This window comes from Lissotriton helveticus, chromosome 9, assembly GCF_964261635.1.
Source record: "Lissotriton helveticus chromosome 9, aLisHel1.1, whole genome shotgun sequence".
NCBI classification, from domain to species: Eukaryota; Metazoa; Chordata; class Amphibia; order Caudata; family Salamandridae; genus Lissotriton; species Lissotriton helveticus.
In genome coordinates this window covers 256327811-256348481 of record NC_136070.1, presented here as the reverse complement: position 1 = coordinate 256348481, position 20671 = coordinate 256327811, and the positions used below count along the sequence as shown (strand labels likewise).

The following is a 20671-nucleotide window of genomic DNA, read 5'->3' as shown; positions in this document are numbered from 1 at the left end:
AGATGTCCTGTGCGGATGGCGTCCGGAGCTCGCGTTGGAGGGAAGTTGTGAAACTCCAACGTATGTCCACTCTCTACGATGTTGAGGACCCACTGGTCCGATGTTATTGACTTCCAACTGTCCAGACAAAGTGATATCCTGCCCCCCACTGATGTGATCGGGAGGGGAGGAACAGTAGGTAGAGCCGGGAGGCCGCTATTGTCTTTTGGTGTTATCGCGACCTAGTCGATGTTGCCGGCCTCGCGGCTGGTTGCGAGAGAAAGATGCTGACTGTCCTTGTCGCTGATTCGAGTATTGTGGTTTGTAGGACTGAGAAGACTGCGAGGAATATCGTTGTTGGTTTCCTCTGTAAGACGCAAATCCTCTACCTCGTGCGCCCCTAAAGGGGACCTTGCGATAGGTGAGCGAGCCCAAGGACTTTGCCGTGTCTGTGTCCTTCTTTATATTCTGCAGGGTATCGTCCACATGTTTCCCGAACAGCATCTCCCCATCAAATGGGAGATCTAGGATTCTGTTCTGGACCTCCTGCCGAAACCAGGAGGCCTTCAGCCAACCCTGACGCCGTAACACAGCGGAGCCGGACAAGGCTCGAAACGCCGTGGAAGCAATGTCCATTGCGCAGTCAATTACTTCTGCAGAAGATTTTTCTCCTTCTGCCAGTACCTTCCTGGCTTCCTCCTTAGTGGGCTCAGGTAACAGTTCCACGAGGGGTTCCATGTCGCACCACATCTGGCGGTCGTAACGGCCCAAGATGGCAAGTGCATTTGCCGGCCGAACTAGTAAACTGGCCATAGAGGAAAAACGCTTTCCAACATTATCAAGACGTCTGCCGTCTTTGTCCGGAGGTGTGGTCAACGGAGTGGACGGATTCTTTGACTTGCTCTGTGCCGCCTGAGAGATCACTGAGTCAGGCTTTGGTTGACCAAGGAGGCAAGCTGGACTGCCTTCCGGAGCTTTATATTTCTTTTCCAGCCTGGGGAGTACTGGAATCACCGTGGCTGGACTCTGCATGATCTTCATGCCCTCCTCCCATACATGCTCGATAATGGGAATAGACTTGACGGATCTTTGATATTGTTCTTTAAAGTCATAAAGGAAATATTCAGATTCCTCTTTTGATATAGGTAAGCCAAACCTCTTAGCTGCCCGCTCCATCAGATGATGAAAACCCCCTATATCCACCGGAGGGGAGACGGACGTGTCACGACTAGAGGCGTCCGGATCATGCGGTGCACTGTCCCCCTGATCCAAGTCAGGGTCCTGCAACGGGTCAACCCCAGTGTCCACCTGTATCACCTCCTCATCCGAAGAGGTATCCTGAGGGACCGGCTGAACTGGTAAGGGATCCGGAGTACGGACACGCACCAATGCTGGCCTCGGCGGTGGTGAAGAGGACCTCACTGGAAGACTAGTAGTCGGTTGTACCTGAGGTAGGACGGGAGGAGCAGTAGATGCAGAGTGTCCCGGCTGCTCAGACGGAACCGCTGGCGATAATCTTGAAGCATCATTTGCAAATCAGAAATAAGTGAAGAGGGCATGGCCACCATGCCCTGTCCCAAGACCGGCGTGCGTCGTTCCTCCTGACCATATGGGTGGATAAGCTGGGCATCCGCCCGCTCAACATACTCCTCCGTGTCCGTGTCCTGCATCTTGACATGCTATTCTGATGGACTATATGCAGGGCCATAAGTGTCATCTTCCTCTATCTCATCCTCCTCAGAATCATCATCCAACAGCATTGTTGGCACATGGTGAGACACTCGTCGTGGAGAAGTCATCTCCGGTGTAATTTTCATCTTCCGAATACTTAACACCACTCTTTGGCCCGTCGACGGTGCCGTCGTCACCGGAGCCCCGGTCGTCGGCGGAATCGTCGACGGGATTACAGACTTCGTCGACACAATCTTCCCCGTCGACGATGTCGTCGACGGTCTCGTAGACGAACTCGTCGTCATCACCATCCTCGTCGGTGTGGAAGTGGTGGTCGTCGTCGACGTTGTTTTCGTCGTCGACGCGGCCGTCGACAGCAGCTTGCTCGTCACCGTCGTCGACGTGGCCGTCGTCAGCGTCGACGAACTTGGGATCTTGAACGTCGACGATGTCGTCGTAGACACCCCTGCCGTCGACGATCCTGTCGACGGTGGAACAGAAAGAGCGGGAACTTTCACTGATGGAACTGTCGTCGACGTACCTGGTGTTTTCGTCGTCGACGGACGCTGTTTTTTGTCCTGAGCAGAGCCAGAAGCGACAGCAAGGTGCTTGTCACTGGATTTACTCTTCTTGGACGGAGGAGAAGGAAGAACAGCTTCCTCTTTGTCCTTCAAGGCTGTAACACCACCAGCAGCCTGTCCCTGCCTCTCTTTTTCACTTCCGTGAGGAGATTGAAGGGGACCAGCCTTCTCAGACCTATCAGAGATCTTGTGAGAGGCATGAAGAGGGGCCTCCGATGTAGAAGCTGCAGTAGGAGACCTACCCCTCTTTCTTGATCGATGGGAGGAAGCAAAAGATGTGGAATCCTCCTCATCTGAAGAGATCACCTCCTTGCGAGTCTTCATTTTCTGCAGCCAGGTTAACAGACGACCCTCTCTGTCACGAAGAGTCTTGTTGGAGAAGGTCCTGCAGATCTTGCAGTCTGGGGCCTTGTGGTCCGGATACAAGCAGTAAATACAGTTCTCATGCTTGTCCTCCACAAACAGACGTTTTTTCCCACAAGAGGCACAGGCCCTAAACAAGGCCTTCTTCTCCTTGTCAGACATCTCGAATTTGAAGAAAAAATGTAGAAGAATCAACCAGAAAGTTGAGAAAAACTGAGCAGAGCTCAGAGGAGACTCCCTAGCACAACGTGCGGTAGAAAAATCTGAGGCTCTGAGCTCTCTCAGGAAGGTTCCAGAGGGTGAGGCTGCTCTGATTGGTTCTGGCAAAAATTTGGTCTCTTTTTACAAAGAGAGGGTGATAGGATACAAAATGAGATGAGGCCTAGGCCTGGGTTTCTCTTTTGTCTCTATGGTTTTTATACTACCGAGGCTCCCATTCCGACGACGGGGAATGATACAAAGCATGGGACTCTATGAAAGTTCCAATACTGGGGCAAGCACTCTCCTCTGTGGCAGCACCAAGGGAGAGAGGAATTCAGTGTCAGGGGAGGTGTCTAGACCACTGGTATTTGTAGTTCTTCAACAAACCAACTGTGATAATGTGGGACAAATCTGTCCCCTACATCATAGTCGCCATTATCTTAATCAGAACCAAAGAGCTGGTATAAATTATGACCTCTGCCACGAGGTAAGGGCAATGTGTCAAGAGTCAGAAGGTTTGCCTAGAGTGAGGGTCTGTCACAGACATGTATTTGAGACAGTACCAACAAGGTTTAAAACCAGTTGTTTATTACATTTCCCTTGTACACTGGTAAGAAGAAAACTTATGCAAATACTCTAAGATGAGAGGGAACCACGTCTGAAGAAATGGAACAAAAGGAACTGACCTCAGCAAGCTTAGGTGGATCTTATATGTAGCTCCACTCATTACTGACAGAGTGTAACACATTGGTACGGAGATGCACTCTACCACCTACCGGTGTGCAGGAATACTGCTTTTGAGTTTCCAAAGCTAGTCTGATGCCTGGGGGATTATTCACAAACAGAGGAATCTACAGTTAGAAGTATCCATCAGAATCTAGGATACAGCTAGTTTCAGTTCAGAAAGTGGTGCGAAGAGCTGAAAGCACCTATTGAATAATATAATTATTGCTCCTACACAAAAGGGTGCAATCCTTAACCTGGGGAGTCAGCCATAAACAAAGCACATGCACTGTCCATAACCACCACTGGACCAATTATCGGAGAATCAGTGTGGAAAGCCATGTGATTATCAGTCGTTATCAGGCGCAAGCATCCAGAAGATAACATTAAGGCAACAAAGACTTATCAGTGTGCCCTCCTATGAGAAATGAGACTTAGCTACTTCCCAATCCAGTTCTGGCCCTCTTGGGAGTTCCCCTGCTCGCTTGATATCTTGCATCAGTTACACACCTCTCACACGAGCCCAGAATACGAAAGTCCATTCTATAAAACCCCCACCTATTTGTTGCACGCTGCCCTGCACCATCAACAGACAATAAGGAAGGGTATTAGAGCATGGTAAAGAACTGAAGAGTGTCACACTTCAGCAAAGCATTCAGCAAACGCCTGGCCGAGGACCAAGAAAAGCTAAAGAATTGTCCGGAGGCAAAGACAACAAAAACAAATACCTTGGGACTAGGGATAGGTCTGCTAGCACCTGTGAAAATATCCTTTAAAAGGGAATATTGAGCAGCATAACAGATATTGTGATTTTAACAAATTCTTTATATTAACAGACAGAAATAGAGGTAGGGTTTGTAAAGTAACCTTGTAATCAGTAAACTCCTAATAAAGAAAAGTCTTCATATCTAAAGACTGGAATATAACATTTTTGTAGACTATCTTGTACTAAATGAGCTTGTGATTAAAACATAGCTTTCATACTCCCCAACAAAGAGAAGCAACACTTGTGTGTTAAAAACGTAGCTAAATTTTAAAAAAGCAATACGTTGTGCTTACCAGATATGCAGAAAATCTAACAGTCCGCTGACTATGAAGAGCCTGTAGTTCAGGAAGGAGGAAAGGGAATAGGTTGTGAAGAAGCACTGTACGTTAGTAGCAGGTATCAACAGTTACTGTCTCTTCTTTTATGATCTTCACTATCAACATGGCAATCAGCCGTAAAAAGAAATCACAGCCATAGAAAACCATTCAGTAGCCACAGGTACGAATAGGTGCGGAGGGTTAATTGGGAACAAGTTTTGAAAGCAAAGGTACAGGCACGTAAGGCTACTTGTGAGTGTAGGATCATTGTTATCCTGTGTTCTGTCGGCAATCAGCATTGCAGGGTAATGATCCCTTCCCATACCTTTGAGATGCGAACAGCTGAAGATGTTTCATTCCTTTTGGGGCTGGCAGATGTCTCTCTTTCCCTTCCCTTTTCCCTGGAATCCTCTTGTTAGCCCTGTGAGGGTAACAGAAGGCTGGTAGGAGGGATGTGGGAGCAAGATTTGAATAGTTGGCTGTTCCGGTATTCGTGGAACCCCTGCAGTGGAGAACAGGTACATTGACAAGTAGCTCCTAAACTGCACCCAAAATTATTACCTATAGTTCATGCACAAAATCTCTGAATCGGAACAAGATTTTAATTTCCTCAACTTCTCAAGAGCATCTACATAAAATAACTGGTGGGAAGACTGTTTACTGGACATGCAAATGGCTAACAAATCTGTAGGTCCCAAGTCTTGATAAACAACATGAAGCAAAACTACATGTTGCTATGGCACAGGGGCTCATTTGACGAAGCCCCCGCCCTATTCAAGAAAATGGGAACCGAACATTTTAGAGAAAAGACTGCACTCACGTGTAACGTTAGGTATTGACACATTTGTCAGGCTTCTTGGATAGAAATTCCCTTAACACTTTACTGGAATAACAAAACCACTGCTTCCCTGTATGTCATGAAAGCTCTTACATCCCTACATGTATTTCAGCAATGAGCGGCAACCATATTGTTTCTCTAAACAAGGACATTTGTGTACGGAATGAGCAAAATACACAAATCCCCCTAGCTCCAACAGTTTTGTTGTACGGGGATAACGAGACGGAACTTTGAATTTTAATTGTGCAAGATGCATAGCTTCATAAGGTCTAAAGGCAAAAGAAAAAATAATTATCTGTTGAAGAAACGCTGGTGTCTCTAAAACCTTTCTATATTTGAAAGGTATTTCCCTGAAAATTGTGAATTACCACCAACAGGACCTAAATATTTTAGCAGATGCAGGTAAAAACGTTGTTGAGTAGCTTGAAAGCCCAAATTTATGCAAATAGAAACCACAATCTTTTTCGAGGGGGCTGGCAGGAGTCCATGATCTAAGTGGTGGTAAAGATACTTAGAAAATTGGCAATGCCTTTGGGAAACATGGGGGGGGTAATGTCTGGTCAAATGGAAATTAATTGCTCTGAACATTTTGGCCAAGGACAATGTTCGAGTGTCGGCCATATATACATATTACAACTAGCATACTGCAAGTTGTGCACTTTTTATCCCACTATCTATTACAAATGTTTGTTAAATGTGTGGTAAAGACATCATTTGCATTCTACCCTTTTTAGGTAATTGTGCAATATGTCCATCTTATTCCGACGCCTTAAATATGGATTTGGCCACATTTTCCTCTAATGATTGTCCAAGAGTAAAACGTATTTGGTGTTACATCTTCTAAGGAATTCCCTCGAACACATTTTCTATCAGGTTTTCTAGCATTTGTACAACTATTTCGTAATTTTTAATTTCGGTTGAAAGAGGGTGGAGACGGATGGAAACTTGGGCTGCACCCCACAAGTGGAATACTGCAACCTTATTTAGTGTGCAAGGTCGCAGGCATGAGGACAGTCTTTCCAATGCTAACAATAAATCCATCAATTCCCTGCTTGAGTTAAACAAGAAGTGGGGGCATTGCAGTAGCACGCCTGAGTAGTCAGAGGGGACACAGTAGCCAAGTTTAGCTATAAATAAATTCGTTCTACTGCTCTAAAGCTGCTGTGAAGTTCAATCAGAGACTGTAATGAATATTCTTATATGTTCTGTTATTGAAGAGAAGGAGGATTCATCCTGTACTTCCACTTCAAACAGAAAAGCTTGACTACAGCACACAACCTTCAAGTAAGGCAACATTAGTCTTGACAACTTAGGCTTTCTCAATTTCTAATCGAGTGTATTCACAATGGTTAGAACATCGGAGACACACCTCAATACTGCATGCCATGCTTGATGCTCTATGGTCACAGACAATACATCAAGCCTCAATTTTAGCTATCAAATTCAGCTCGTATTATCGTTTATTAAGAGTCCTATACATTCAGCCCCATGTGCCTCTCTGCAGTAACCAGTTACTCCCAACAGACAGGCTAGTTGCTTTCTCTGTCCAGTCACAATGAGCACACTGGTTTTATATGAAATTACTAGCAGCAAACATTAATAGTCAATGAACCCAAACAATTAGCCATTGCATCCATTCCATTAGACTCAACAGCTGAAGAGATAGTAGGAAAGATATTGGTGTGATCTCTTACATAGCTGCATGGACAACAGATCACTTGTATCCAATGCAGTTTTACTCAAAATGTTCATAGTTTTGCTGAAACTGGACATAGTTTCTCCCAGTCAGAATTGGGACCATGAAAGCAACATCAAAGTAAAATGAGTTCCATCTATATGTGTGTTTTGCAATATATGTGGGGGTAAGAATGCCAAAACAATTGTTACACTCAACTGAGGGGGAGAGGGGGTCAGGGGACAACAGTTGATTGTTTGGCCACCGCATATCGCTTTCTATATATGCATCACAACCCAGGTTAGTATCTCAAGATGCGATCCTGTGAATTTGTAGTTTCTGTTAATCCTATCTGTGTTGTTCTATAATGAATGGAGGTTTGGCTTTGATATTGTGTTGAGCACAAGATGGGGAAGAGTTTTGTCAATCCTGTGTTGTCTGCGTATGACATATTATAGGTGAAATGCTGTGGCATAACAAAAGTTAAGGGGGCCCCCCTCAAAGGTACACGGAGGGGCCCCGCTCCGGATTTAATCTGGAGCACTCAGGCCTGAGTATTGTGCGGAGGGGCCCCCCAGCAGCTCGTGCTCCCCCCCCATCCAAGCAGGTGTATCAGGGGCCTGCGTTACGCCCCTGGTGAAATGGTATGAGTAATGTCAGCTAAGGCATTGATGTGGGGGAGTATGCAACTTGCTCTTTTCAAATCATGGGCATAATCTTTCTACTGACAAAGACCAGACAACTCCTAACCACAGTGGACTGGGAAGACTTTCAAAATAGAGTTCTGACACAGAATGTAATACCAAATTAAGCCAGCAGTGAAGGAGATCAGGACCTCCTTAGTTTCACTTTCTTCATACGCATAATAAAAGCAGTACGAGGCATACATCACAAATTCTTAGTTCTTCTCTTCAGTTTATCTCACAAAAAAGACAATGGTCCTATTTGGAGTGCCCAGGACCGCTTGATTTGAGCCACTTAGAGTTTAACTAGTTATTGTACAACAGGCCATGGAAGCTAAAACAAAATATGCTACTGTGTTTCGGATGGGTCCTTTTAAGGTAACAGGAATCCAGCAGACGCGATTAAACCTTTCTTTCTGCAATAATTAACGCCTCATTTATCAGTTGTTCCACCGAGTGAATATTGTAAACTGCATGGTATAAGGCATCAATGCTTTCAGGATCGAGGTTTATGCTCAAAGGAAAAATGTGTCAATCCAATTGTAATGTCTAAACAAGTATTTGCAATGCAATAGGTCTCTGATTACTAAAAGTTTGAGCTATCGGCGTTGCATTATTATCTGCAATGCCAATAGCTCAAACTTTTAGTAATAAGAGACCTATAGCATTGCAAATGTTTGTTGCATTCGCTGCATGGCACGAGAAAGAGAGAAGGAAGTCGGGGGAGCCGGAGAAAAGAAAGCACAGCTGCCATTGTTAAAATTGAAGGCGGCGTGCTGAGCTGCTTAAAAAAATTGCAATATTGAAAAAATTGTTTGGCAAGCGGCATCGAAAAAAGAAAGGTACGGCTCGCTTCACTCAATTTTTTCAATATTGTATGTTTTTCGTAAGTAGCGCAACACGCCGCCTGTGCTGCTTACTAAAAGTATATTATGTTGAAAAAAAATAGAGTTTGGCGAGCCACTCTGAAGAAAAGAAAGGCGCGGCTCAACAGAACTTTATTTTCTCAATATTATAAATTTTTTTAAGCAGCGCAGCACAGTGTCTCTGCGGCACTGCTTACTAAAAGCATATAACATTGAAAAAATAGAGTTTGAAGAGCCGCGCCGCAGAAAAGAAAAGTGCGGCCGCCATTGGTACTATTAATAAAGATGAAGGCATGCCTTGCTGTTCACAGTTAGAAGTTAGGAGAGTCATTAATAAAATAGTGCTCACAGACTGTAAATAAACCATACTGAGTAACAACACGTTACAGGGGCAGTCCTCGTGAGAGGTTACAAAATGAGAAAAGGCGGTACTAAGGATACAGAAAATACTGAGGAAGCAGTGAAGGCTCTGGAGGAAAATCTGAAGGATTATGCAAGCAGGGTGATACTGACAGAAAACCATCAGAGTGTAAGCGTTGGATGTCTGAAGTAAGGACAAAAAATATTTTGTAAGAGGTGACATTTTTGGGGCTGGGAAGCTGCTACATAGAGAATTTGTTCCCACTTTCCATGAGGGGGCAGCTCGGGGCATGAGGATGAGAAGGTCAAGCAGGAAGAGCTCTCTACTTGATCTGCCCCTCCCTCCCTGCACACACAAAAAAACCTTGATGGGCCACTGAATGATGTTATTTGGTATTAAAGGGATTTAAAGTGTTGTCGCCGGATTATGGTTACAAATAAACACTGTTTTCATTTTCTTATGTTTAAGATGGTTCTCGTGAAAATACTCAATAAGTAGATTAAAATAAAAGGTAGGCTGTGATTTTGTACAAAGCAAACCACATTTTAGGGATATTGGGGCACATGTAGGCAAATTCCATTTTGCGATTCCCAAATAGCGATTTTTAAGGAATTGCTATTTGAGAATAGCAAAATGGAATGTAGGTAAAAATTTCTCAATTTTTTTGTGAATCTCTAACATTCCTTATTTGCGAATCACAATTAAGTAATGCGTGTCCCATTCATTCCTATGGGCCAAAAGGCCCATAGGAATGAATGGGGATACAATCTCAAATTGCGATTTTCTGTCTGAAAATCACAATTTGAGAATAGCAATTCCAAGGGTGCCAGGGTGTCCAAAGGACACCTGTTGCACCCCTGGAATGTGCCTGTAAGTACATGTGGCGCACATACATGCCCTAAGGGCATGTCTGTGTGCCAGATGGCACTTTGAATTAAAAAAAAATGCATTTTGAAGGAAATCGCAAAATACCATCTACTTGAAGTAGGTGGTATTTTGCGATTCCTTATGCAAAAATCACAATTTTTTAAGCACACCTACATAGCATTTAAGGAATCGCAAAATTGTGATTCCTTAAATGCTATAAGCAAAATAAGGAATCGCAATTTTTGCGATTCCTTATTTTGCTAAGTGGCACCTACATATCAAGACGCCGTTTGCGATTCGCAAACGCTGAAATTCGCGGAATTTCGGCATTTGCGAATCGCAAACGGCTACCTTCATATGCCCCTAAGTCAATAAAAGTATGATCCAATTATGCAATTTCGTTTTTCTTTTTCCTCCCTTACGAATCACAACACTGGAATGGTTGTACACTTGACATGTGGTGAGGCCTTTTCAGAGCAACTGAAAGAGACAACTCAACGAGGCAAGCAGCAGAGAGATTAAATGGTATATAAATAAAACAAAAACACAAATGAGTGGAAGTTGAGTAAAAAGAAAGTATGTATGAATGCACGCGGTATTTCTATAGCACAAACGTATTTAAAAGGCAGTGGAGCGCTGTACATGGTCAAAAGTAAGCTAAAAGTTGGCGAGTAAGCAGAGTTGTGAATGGTTAGTGCATTGTCATGTAGTGTTCTCTAAAGAAGCGAGACTTCAACTCTTCCCTAAAACGGAGCAGTGTTGGGGCAGTGCTGATTTATATGGGGATGTTGTTTCAGATCCAGGAATCCTAGATGTAAAAGGCCTACTGTTTTGTTTTATTCCTTTTTAAAATTCTTAGTCTGCAGTTTGATGATGTCCTGGCTGCGGGTGTACCCAGAACCAACAGAAATCATTAGCTTGTTTTCAAGATAAGCAGGGGTGCTGGTTGTGATGGCTTCGTACATGATGCAGCTGATTTTGAAGATGGTGCTGGCCAGCAAGGGGAGCCAATGGAGTTGTATTGTATTGTATTGTATGACGTATTTGTATAGCGCTATACTGTCACCCTTAGGGTATCCTGGTGCTTGACTTGATCTGCCATACTCAACTTTATACTGCCTTATGCCATTACACCGACCTGGGAAAGAGATAAGTTTTTAAACTTTTTTTAAAGGAAGGGAGATCATCAATGCTTCTCAAGGACAGGGGTAGACCATTCCATACCTTGGCAGCAGTGAACCTAAAGGAGCGTCCGCCCATCCGCGTCCTTAGGATTTTGGGAATTACCACCAGGCATGCCAAGGAGGAACGAAGAGATCTGGTGGGGACATACCAGGAGAACATCCTCTGTAAGGAGGAGGGTCCCTGGCCATGAAGGGCCCTGAAAATGATACATAATGCCTTAAACTCAATGCGCCGGGAGATAGGCAGCCAGTGGAGGTCCAGGAGCGCTAAGGAAGATGAATCAAGACGCCGCCTGGAGAGAGCCAACTTAGCCGCCATATTCTGCACTCGCTGCAGCTTACCCACTAGGGCAGCCGGAGCACCCAGAAGTAGCGCGTTGCAGTAGTCAAGCCTGCTTAAGATGATACTACGCACTACCTCTGGTCGAGCATGGGCCGGAAGGAAAGATAAAATCTTCCGCAGTGTTCGGAGCAGCAGCATGCACGTTGGCACGGTTTTATTGACAAACGCGTCGAGCTGCAGATTGGATTCAAACAGCACCCCCAGGTTACGAGTGGAGACTGCTGCTGCCCCTATACCCTGGACGGAAGGGGGCCAAAACTCCGGTGGCAGAGGACGAGGGATGTAGTCCGAGGAGCAGTGTAATACCTCGGTTTTTGAGCTGTTAAATTGCAGTAAGTTAAGACTCAGCCATTCTGACGTCGCTGACATACAGCGATGATAGGTCTCCTGAGACACCGCATCCCTACCCTCAAACGAGAAGATAAGTTGCGTGTCGTCCGCATAGTTGATGACCGCGATGCCAAAGGTCTTGATTAAACTGACCAGGGGGCGGAGGTATAGATTGAATAAAATAGGGCTGATGGCCGACCCTTGCGGTACGCTCTGCCCTACCCGCCTGATGTCCGAACGGAAGGGTGGTAAGGCTACCACTTGGTGTCTGTTACTAAGGTAGGAGGCCAACCGTCAAGGGCTCGGCCGGCTACCCCACTCTCCTCAAGTCTCCTGATCAGGATGGCGTGGTTGACTGTATCGAACGCGGCCGACATGTCGAGCAGCACCAAAAAAGCTGCTCGACCAGAATCGACACACGAACGAAGGTCATCCAAAGCGGTCACCAGTGCAGACTCAGTGCCATGGGCTGGTCTGAAGCCAAACTGAGCCTCGTCCAGGCAGGTGTTAGTCCCTAAAAAACTGGACAGATGTTTTGTCGCCAGTTTTTCCAATATCTTGATTAGTAGAGAAAGCAAGGAGGTAGGCCTATAATTTGCTGGACAGGTCGGGTCCAGTGTGTCCTTTTTTAAAAGAGGCGAAACCACAGCCAACTTCCAACAGTCCGGGACTTGGGCCGTACTGAAAGATTGGCAGCAGATGGCATGAAGAGGGGGAAAAAGCTCTTCTTGAAAAAGCTTCCAGTATTTAGATGGCAGTGGGTCGAGAGGGCAGCCCGACTAGATCCCAAATCATCACCGTGCAAAAATCCTCAAGGGACGGGAGAGGAAAGCTAGTCAGTCGGGCCTTCCCAGCCTCCAACTCCGACTGGATGTCTGAGGCAGTCCCTCCTGCCAGATTGAACATCGCATGGGTGGACATCACAGATGAAGACCCTAGATTACTCAGGATAAGAGTGATCTTATCCTCAAAGGCCTTTGCCAGAGAGTTACAAAGCAGTTGGGAGGCTGGTATGTCCTTAGAGGCACATGCTGGGTGCGATAATTCCCTAACAATCCTAAACAGGGCCTGAGATTTATTTGCCGCTGTCAGTAGGGTTTCTTCCAGGAAAGTAGCTTTGGTGCGTTTAATCTGAGTTTTATAGTTCTGTAATACCTGCTTATAAAGAACTTTATCAGAATCAAGGTATTGACTCCTCCAAGTGCGTTCTGCTCGTTTGCACTGGAGTTTCAACTGAAAGAGCTCTTTGGTGAACCAAGGCATAGCCAATCTAGCCCTATCTCTAATTTTCCTCACCGGGATCAGTTTATCCAAAGATTTGGAGATGTTCTGACTAAAGATTACATAGCTATCCTCCACACTGTTACCCAGGGAAAAACCATCAGGTAACAGGGTTGGCAGGCTCGACTGTTTTAGGAGTCGTGACCATTGTCTACCCAGCTTTGAGGCAGCGTCTGTCCTACCACATTTCGACGAATTAGCTGGTACTGACAGGGAGAACAAAATAAGTGAATGATCCATACAGCATTGGGGGACGATATCCCGTATCGACACCCGATTGGCATCTGCTAGGATCAGATCCAAAACGTGACCCTTTAAGTGAGTTGCGGAAAGGATCAGCTGCTGCAGATGAATATTGCAGCATGACTGAGCCAGCTCTTTATATGCTGAGTCCATCGATCCTCCTGGCCACAGATTGAAGTCTCCCAGAACCAACAACCTAGTGTGAGAGTTGGCGAGCTCGTAAATCAGGTCTACCAACTCAGGTATGGCCGATAAGGCGTTGGCTGGGGGTCTGTAGCACAGCAACCCAGAGTAAAGGGCACCTCCTTGTCCCTTTAGAGAGAAACCCATTGTTTCGCATCCTGATATTTCTCTTATCTCTAACTGCGAAAAGTCTAAGCCTTCTTTATAGATAAGGCCTAGGCCCCCCCCCTATTCTTTACTCGGGGTTTGTGTATAATTTTATAGCCCGAAGGGCAAGCCAGACCCAATTCTACCATACTACCTGGTGTAGTCCATGTCTCTGTCATGAAGACCATATCCAAGTCATACGACTCGAACAGTGATCCAATTTCAACATAATGTTTACTAAGGGATCTGACGTTAAGCAGCCCGCAGGACAGATTCTCAGGACGGGTGACGATAGTATGGGGCTGACAACTCAGTATGGAGAGAGGATCCAAGCTTAAAAGTTCATCCCTAGAATACACAATGGGGGTTAGAGGCAGAGGAGCAGCATTCCCGGCACCTGGCGCAACCTGTGCGCGAACGGGCGCAAACGGGCTTACCTCTGGCGCGCCTACGTCGCGCCATCGCTGCGCGCTTGAAGAGTGTCCATCCTATATACCGGAGAACGCGGAAGTCCTGTGAGGGCAAGCCACTGGCCCCTCCACCAAGATGGCGGCTAAAGTGTGTCACCTCCTAAAGCCCCCACCCAATATGGCGGCGAAAATACGGCGTTGAGCAGCCCCAGCCCACCCACAAAGTCCCTCTGTCCCGCAAATGCGGGTGAAATAACAATTATGATGCGGGTAAGCCCTATCAAGGATGACCCAGTATTTCTAATCAGGTGGTGTGGCTACAAGCGTCTGCAGTCAAAGTACACGCAGCGCAGTAGGGCAAAAATAGCCAGCAGTATCCAACGGAGTTACACTAAGGTAAGCTTATTTTAAAAACATACAAATACAGTTCGAAATGAAAAGAATAAAAACAGCACGGTTCCATTAGGGTTGCTGTGATCATATTTCTTCAGACCCTTGATGAGACTAGCTGTGTAGGATGTCACTAAGGGATACCATTGGAGTTTGGGAGGCTACGGAGTATGGCATTATGAGATTACAAGAGCTTGTACAGCAGTTCCCAAGTCCCTTTCTGGAAGGAACAGTTTCTCTTTCTGGTACCATGCAGTCTTTTTTCGGCAATGCGCTCCTTGAGGGAGAGGTTAGTGTCCAGCATGAATCCAAGTGATTTGATATTAGGTCAGAGTTGGGGTATGAAACTGTGAAGGATCACGCCATTGAGCCTGGTTTGAACTGTATCTTGTTTGCTTTGCTGTGCAAATTATAGAAATTATGTCTTAGTTGAGTTTCAGGTAGACGCTAGGCATCTAGACCTGAGCAATGTGCAAGCAGTGTTTGAGGCGTCAGATGCCTAAGGCAGAGGATACTCACGTAGAGTTGAATATCATTGCATATTAGTTTGTCTTTTTAGAAAGCCACTAGCTCAGTGTCCAGTATAACATCAACCTGCACATTACTGGTTGGTATCGCTCTAGTTTGGCATTTTAAAGATAACAGTGTCTGGCTTAACCCAGGCTGGGGAGGACCAGCACACCTCTGACAACAGAATGATGAATGGAGTGGGGCTACCTTCTTGTCCTTTCATATAAAGGATGCTAGGCTCAAGTCAGGTAAGGGTGTTCCCAAGCGCTTCTTGCAGCTCCTCATATATACACGGACAGCACACTGACCTTCAAACCCACCAGACAATCTTCTGTCCCACCATACGGTGTTGACAAGAGCATATACCAGAAGATACTCTGCTCCAGTTAAATCCCTTAGGTGCCATCAGTGGCTAGAGCAGTGATGATATGGCATCCACAAGCGTCTGTTGCTTCAGTAAAGGCTGGTATTTCCAATCACAATGTATGTGTACATTAGTCTAAGAATTTATGTGAAAAAGAATGTTACCTTGAACTTCTTCCACTTACAGGCAGCATCTTTACATCAAGGTCTTCAGTAAAAGATAATCCATTACAAAGTAGGAAATGTTAAAACAGGGAGGTTAGAATCAGCTAGTCCACAAGCTCAAATGTAAAATTTGAATAATGTTCAGCAAGAGCTGGGTAACCAAATTAGAAAATCTGATCCTTACTTTGTCTTCCACTTTAGCCTGTAAAGAGAAGACACCTCCCATTAAATCGTAGAGCGAAAGAAAAGACTAACAATGTTCTGGGGGACCTAGAAGCCTCTAAAACCTAGAACACAATTGTTGTACTAAGATATCTTGATTCAGCATGCAGGCAGAATATGAATAAGATTTGTTTTTAGGGCATACAATGGTTTTGCAGGGATAAAGCCTTCATTAGGATTGATGCTAACTTTCAAGACAACATAGGTCCTTCCTTCAGGATGGAGTTTCCTTGGCATTATTGCTTTACAGAAAAAAGTAATCACCACGTATTTTGATGCAGCATAATCACTACATCATAGAACGCATAGGAAGCTGTAATTTTACAAGTAAGCTACAAAATACACATAGAAGGACAAGGCAAGAGTCCACCTTGGCTTTAGCAGCAAATCTACAAGCCTGCAACAGAAGTCATGGGTAAACTGACGAGAATATTTCTTTTTTAGCTTTTATTTATCGTTTTTCAAACAATACATACAATAGACCAGAAGAAATGTAAAATAGCATTTCCATATGTGATACAATAGACTCCAGTGGTAGAAAAAATGAAACATGATAAAGATGAGAAAGTAGAGACAGAGCAAATGGAAACAATGCGGAGATGGGGCACATATATAATGACATGGCAGCATATCAAATATCATAAGACAATACAGAAAAATAGTGTGAAAAGCATTTGACAAATAGTATTTACCCTGTTACTTAGTCCTCAGTAGAACAATCCATTGACAACATTTAGTTTAGCAGTGGCAGCCAGATGTCCTTGGGCCTAGATGTAATTTGCTGTAGAGAAGCGTATAGCTCAGTGTTAGTATCCTCTATAAGACAGCTCTTTCAAACAGGCAGCCCATGTTTGGGGGGCGTTTCCCCAGTGAAGTGAGATTTGCCGTTTGGCAAGTAGTAAAGCAACAGCAGTGTAGGGACATAACCCTAATGGCAATGGCTTAACATATAACAATAAGGCAGTAAGGTAGGATCGTCCCACCGCGAGGGATAAAGTAGAATGAGTAAGGAGGCTATCACCCCACAGGTCCATGCCAAGTAGAGAAAATCTGCAAGGTCCGCCTGGCATTTAGGACGGCAGTGAGATCTAGTAGGGTCAAATTTCACCAAAGCATCAGGGGTAGTGTAGGCCCAGTGTCTGCATGCATCAGTAATACCAGGTCTCATCTAAAATGGAAAAACCCAAGTCACGTACCCATGCAGTCCTGGCACTCTCCACACCAGGGGGCTTCTGTAGTAAAGAAGTGTGATACGGTTTAGAAACAAGATGACTGCTATTTAAACCAAGTCCAACTAGTAGTGGCGAGTGTTTGAATAGTATTAGGGTCACGCGGAAGGCCTTGAGGCACAATAGTGCTCAGCAGAAGGTGTGACAACTGGGATCCTTTGAGTTTGAGGAACGGTAGACAGGCATCTGGGCGATACCAGTAGTAAGCATAGTCGGCCTGGTGGCCCATGTAAAAAATATAGTTGTATATCAGGGACTCCAAAACCGCCACGCTCATAGAAAAGTGTAAGGACATCACAAGGAGAGGCCGGTAACCGGCCCATATTAATCGAACGAGTAGACTGCAAAAGGAAGTGAAGAAACTGTTAGTAAGGGCAATGGGATTTTTTTTTTTAAATATATAGAAAGTGAGGCAGTACAATATTTTTATACTGGCTATATGCCCAGCCTTACCCAAAGGGAGCTTAATTCATCTTGCCACTTGTGTCTCGAGTTTGCCTAGAACAGGTCCATAATTGCAACGAATGACCTCTGAGTAGTCTCTGTGAACATAGATGCCTAAATATTTGGTGGAGTCGGGGCACCACTGCAGGGGAAACTCGAGATAGCAAGATCCAATGGCATCTGTAAGTGTGAATAATTAGGATTTAATCTAGTTAATACGGAGACCGGAAAAAATGCCAACGCGCTGCACCTCATGAACAAGTGGATGTAAATTCACAAGAGTCACGAAAAAAAGGCATAAAGTCATCTGCATAAGAAGAAGCTAACAATGTCCTTCGTGGGAACCTGAGCCCCCTATGCAAATGCTTTTCCTGTACATGATGGACTAAAGGGTCCATGGCAATTACAAACATAAGGGGGGGGGGAGAGGGCAACCCTGCCGTTTGCCACGTGATAAGGGGAATGGCCCTGTGAGTGTACTATTAAGTCGTAGTCGGGCCGTAGGGTCTCGGTATAACAAAAAGATCAAATTACAGAAGCCATTAGGGATGTCCAGATTAGCTAAAGTAGCATTCAGAAAAGACCATTCGAGTGAATCTAAAGCCATTTCGGCATCTAACAGGGCGACTGCCGATGGGTTGGTGGGGGAAATTTAATTGAGCACAGCGAAAAGAGTGTGAAGATTAAGGGAAATGGAGCGGGGTGGTATATAACCCGTCTGCATTGGAGAAATTATGCGATCCATTAATGACGAAAGGCGGGAGGCTTATACCCTGGTCAGTATTTTAGTATCATGGTTTATAAAGGACAATGGACGATACAAGGAGGTATATTAGGTTTGAGCAGCAATTTAATGATAGCTTCTCGTAGCATAGGTGGGAGACGCAGTCAAGAGATTCAGTATACATCTCCAACAAATGAGTGACCATAAGTGGCTTTTAAGCTATATAAAAGACTCCAGTGAACCCATCGAGACCCGGAGCCTTAGAACCACTCGAATCATCAATGGCCTGTGAAAATTCCTCAGACATAATAGGGCAGGCAAGAAATTGCTGTTGGCCAGCCTCGACCCAGACCACAGTAATTTCAATTTCACAGTCTGTGCATCTTTGTCACAACTTGGGCAAGCTGTGAAAAGTCTATTTATAGCAGCATGATAGGGGGAGGGGGGTGGGGGAGGTGAGAACCAAACAGGCCAACGTTCGACCAGAGCATTCACCCTCACCATACCTGCATGCCTCAGCATATTTCAACAGGTAAGCGGTTTCACATTTAGTAAGGTCATGGAATTCATGCAGTAGTTGTGGCCTATCAATGAAATGGTGTGTGGTGCAGCTCTATCAGCGGAGTCAAATGCCCAGAGCTTGTTCTCTACCTTGGTGAGATTACGACTAATACTGCATGCTTAGAGATACAAACCCCTCTGATACAGGCTTGAAGGGTAGAGTTTTTCTCAACAGACCCAACATTAGTGGGGAAAATTCAATGATAGCCTCCCGGACTTCAGAACTGAAGGCAACGTCACAATGCACCAGCAGGGAAATGCCAATGATGGACCATGGGGACATGTGTTGGTATAGTTAGTGTGACTGAAACTGGAGCATGGTCTGACAGTGTGCAGGGGAAATGCGCTATAGTGGGTAGCCATAAAAAAGCACCTAGGGACAGGTACCAACGGTCAATTGGGTGAATACATTGTGTGGAGCGGAATAAAAAGCATAATTGCGTTGACATAGGAATTTATGTTACCATGCGTCTGACAGATGGAACAAGTGGAGTAGGGAATGAGGTTTAGTAATAAGTATAGAGCCAGTGGAATCAAGCTCAGGTTGGCAGGTACGATTGAAATCTCCATCCATAATAATACAATCAAAAAATATATAATCAGCCTGGTATTGATTAATTTGTGATGGTTAGTGTTTGGTGAATATACATTTAAAAGATGCACGATCAGTCCCAGCAGTTCACCTAGCACAAGTAAATATCGAACAGCTGGGTCAGAGGTATTCCTGATCATTTTGGGGAGAAGATGTAGGCTTTACAGCTAGAGCGGTCGATCTCGAAGCGGCAGAACCACGTTCGAGTCTCGGCAGGGATGCTTAACACCCTATCTCCCAGCGCCTAACAAAAATGAATGTGTCCGTCTGTAACGAACTGGTGCTCATGTAAAGCGCTTTGATACCCGATATCTTCGGGTCGAGTTTGCGCTATATAAAACAAAACAAAAAAACACACACTATGTATCAAGATGCATACCCCATGGGATTACGAACTGTAATGAGAGAGGTAGCTGTGATAACCCCCTGAGGAAAATAATTACACTCTGGTCTAGGCGCTTAATGTGTTTCCTGAACAAACGCCAACTGAACTCTATGCCGTCATAAGTATGCAAGGACCGGTTTCCCTTATGGGGAGATTGTTCAAGCCTCCAATGTTCCACGTCATACAGGAAAGGTGAAACAATGGGTCTCTAATTGTGTCTGAGGATGTAATGTTGGAATAAAATGTAGTATAAAAGCAAGCATGTTACAGGTAGACCTAGTATGCACCACAATAGCGAATAGGTATTGTTGAACAAAATAACACAACAACCTCCTCCCCTCTCCTACTCCGTCCAAGACAATCGACGGAGAACCCACATAACCCCAAAAGAAATCAAAAGCACGAACAGTGGTATATGCTTCAGAGGAGTGACAATGCTCTTGGGAGCAAAACCCAATAAGCAATAAATATAGTACAGAGAGAGAGCATCACTAGGACTGTCAGCAGAGGCGGATCAGCCAGACTAGTGTCTTGCAAAACTGAGCAGCATCCGCAGGATTATTGAAGTTGTGATGACGGCTACCCAGTTCCACACACAAGCATGCTGGGTAAAGCATCCCATATTGAAGACCGAGACTTCTGAAGAGAACGTTCAACATCGGTGAATTTGCGTCAGGCCTACTTTACCATTGGTGCATAGGCTGGAAAGAGTGGAACAGTGGAGCCCTGATTATGTAAAGGGTCCTTGTCACGATCCAGGCGTAGTGCAGTGTCCCGATCTCTAAGGCTGAGAATCCTAGCAATAATCTGCCATGGGGGTGGCTCCATGATTCGGCCAGGGTCCGAGCGTTCCGTCTGCCCTCTCAACACAACGGTTTCATTAAATTACTTCCTGTTGAAAAGTTCAGTTCGATGTTTCACAAAAACATCCATGTATTGGTGGATTCTGGTATGCCAGCTATGCAGATGTTTTTGTGGCGGGATCTGTCCTCTAAATCCTCGTTCTTTGCAGCTTAAGACTGTGCTCAACATGCTCAAGACATTTCAGCATCACAGTGTTGCTGTCCTCTATAT

The 20671-nt window shown here is 45.0% G+C and overlaps 1 protein-coding gene across 3 annotated transcripts in view; it reads right to left on the bottom strand.

The window, feature by feature from the left end:
* Positions 1-20671, bottom strand: part of YLPM1 (YLP motif containing 1) — a 1323976-nt gene that overhangs the window by 218367 nt on the left and 1084938 nt on the right. For 2 of the 3 annotated variants that reach the window (XR_013600905.1, XR_013600906.1), the window contains exons 18-19: positions 4927-5103; positions 4578-4619 (exon numbers count right to left, since the gene is read on the bottom strand). The exons of the other annotated variant lie outside the window; for it this stretch is intronic. The gene's annotated coding sequence lies outside the window, so the exon portion shown is untranslated. The remainder of the gene's footprint in view (positions 1-4577; positions 4620-4926; positions 5104-20671) is intronic. 3 annotated transcript variants of the gene reach the window in all.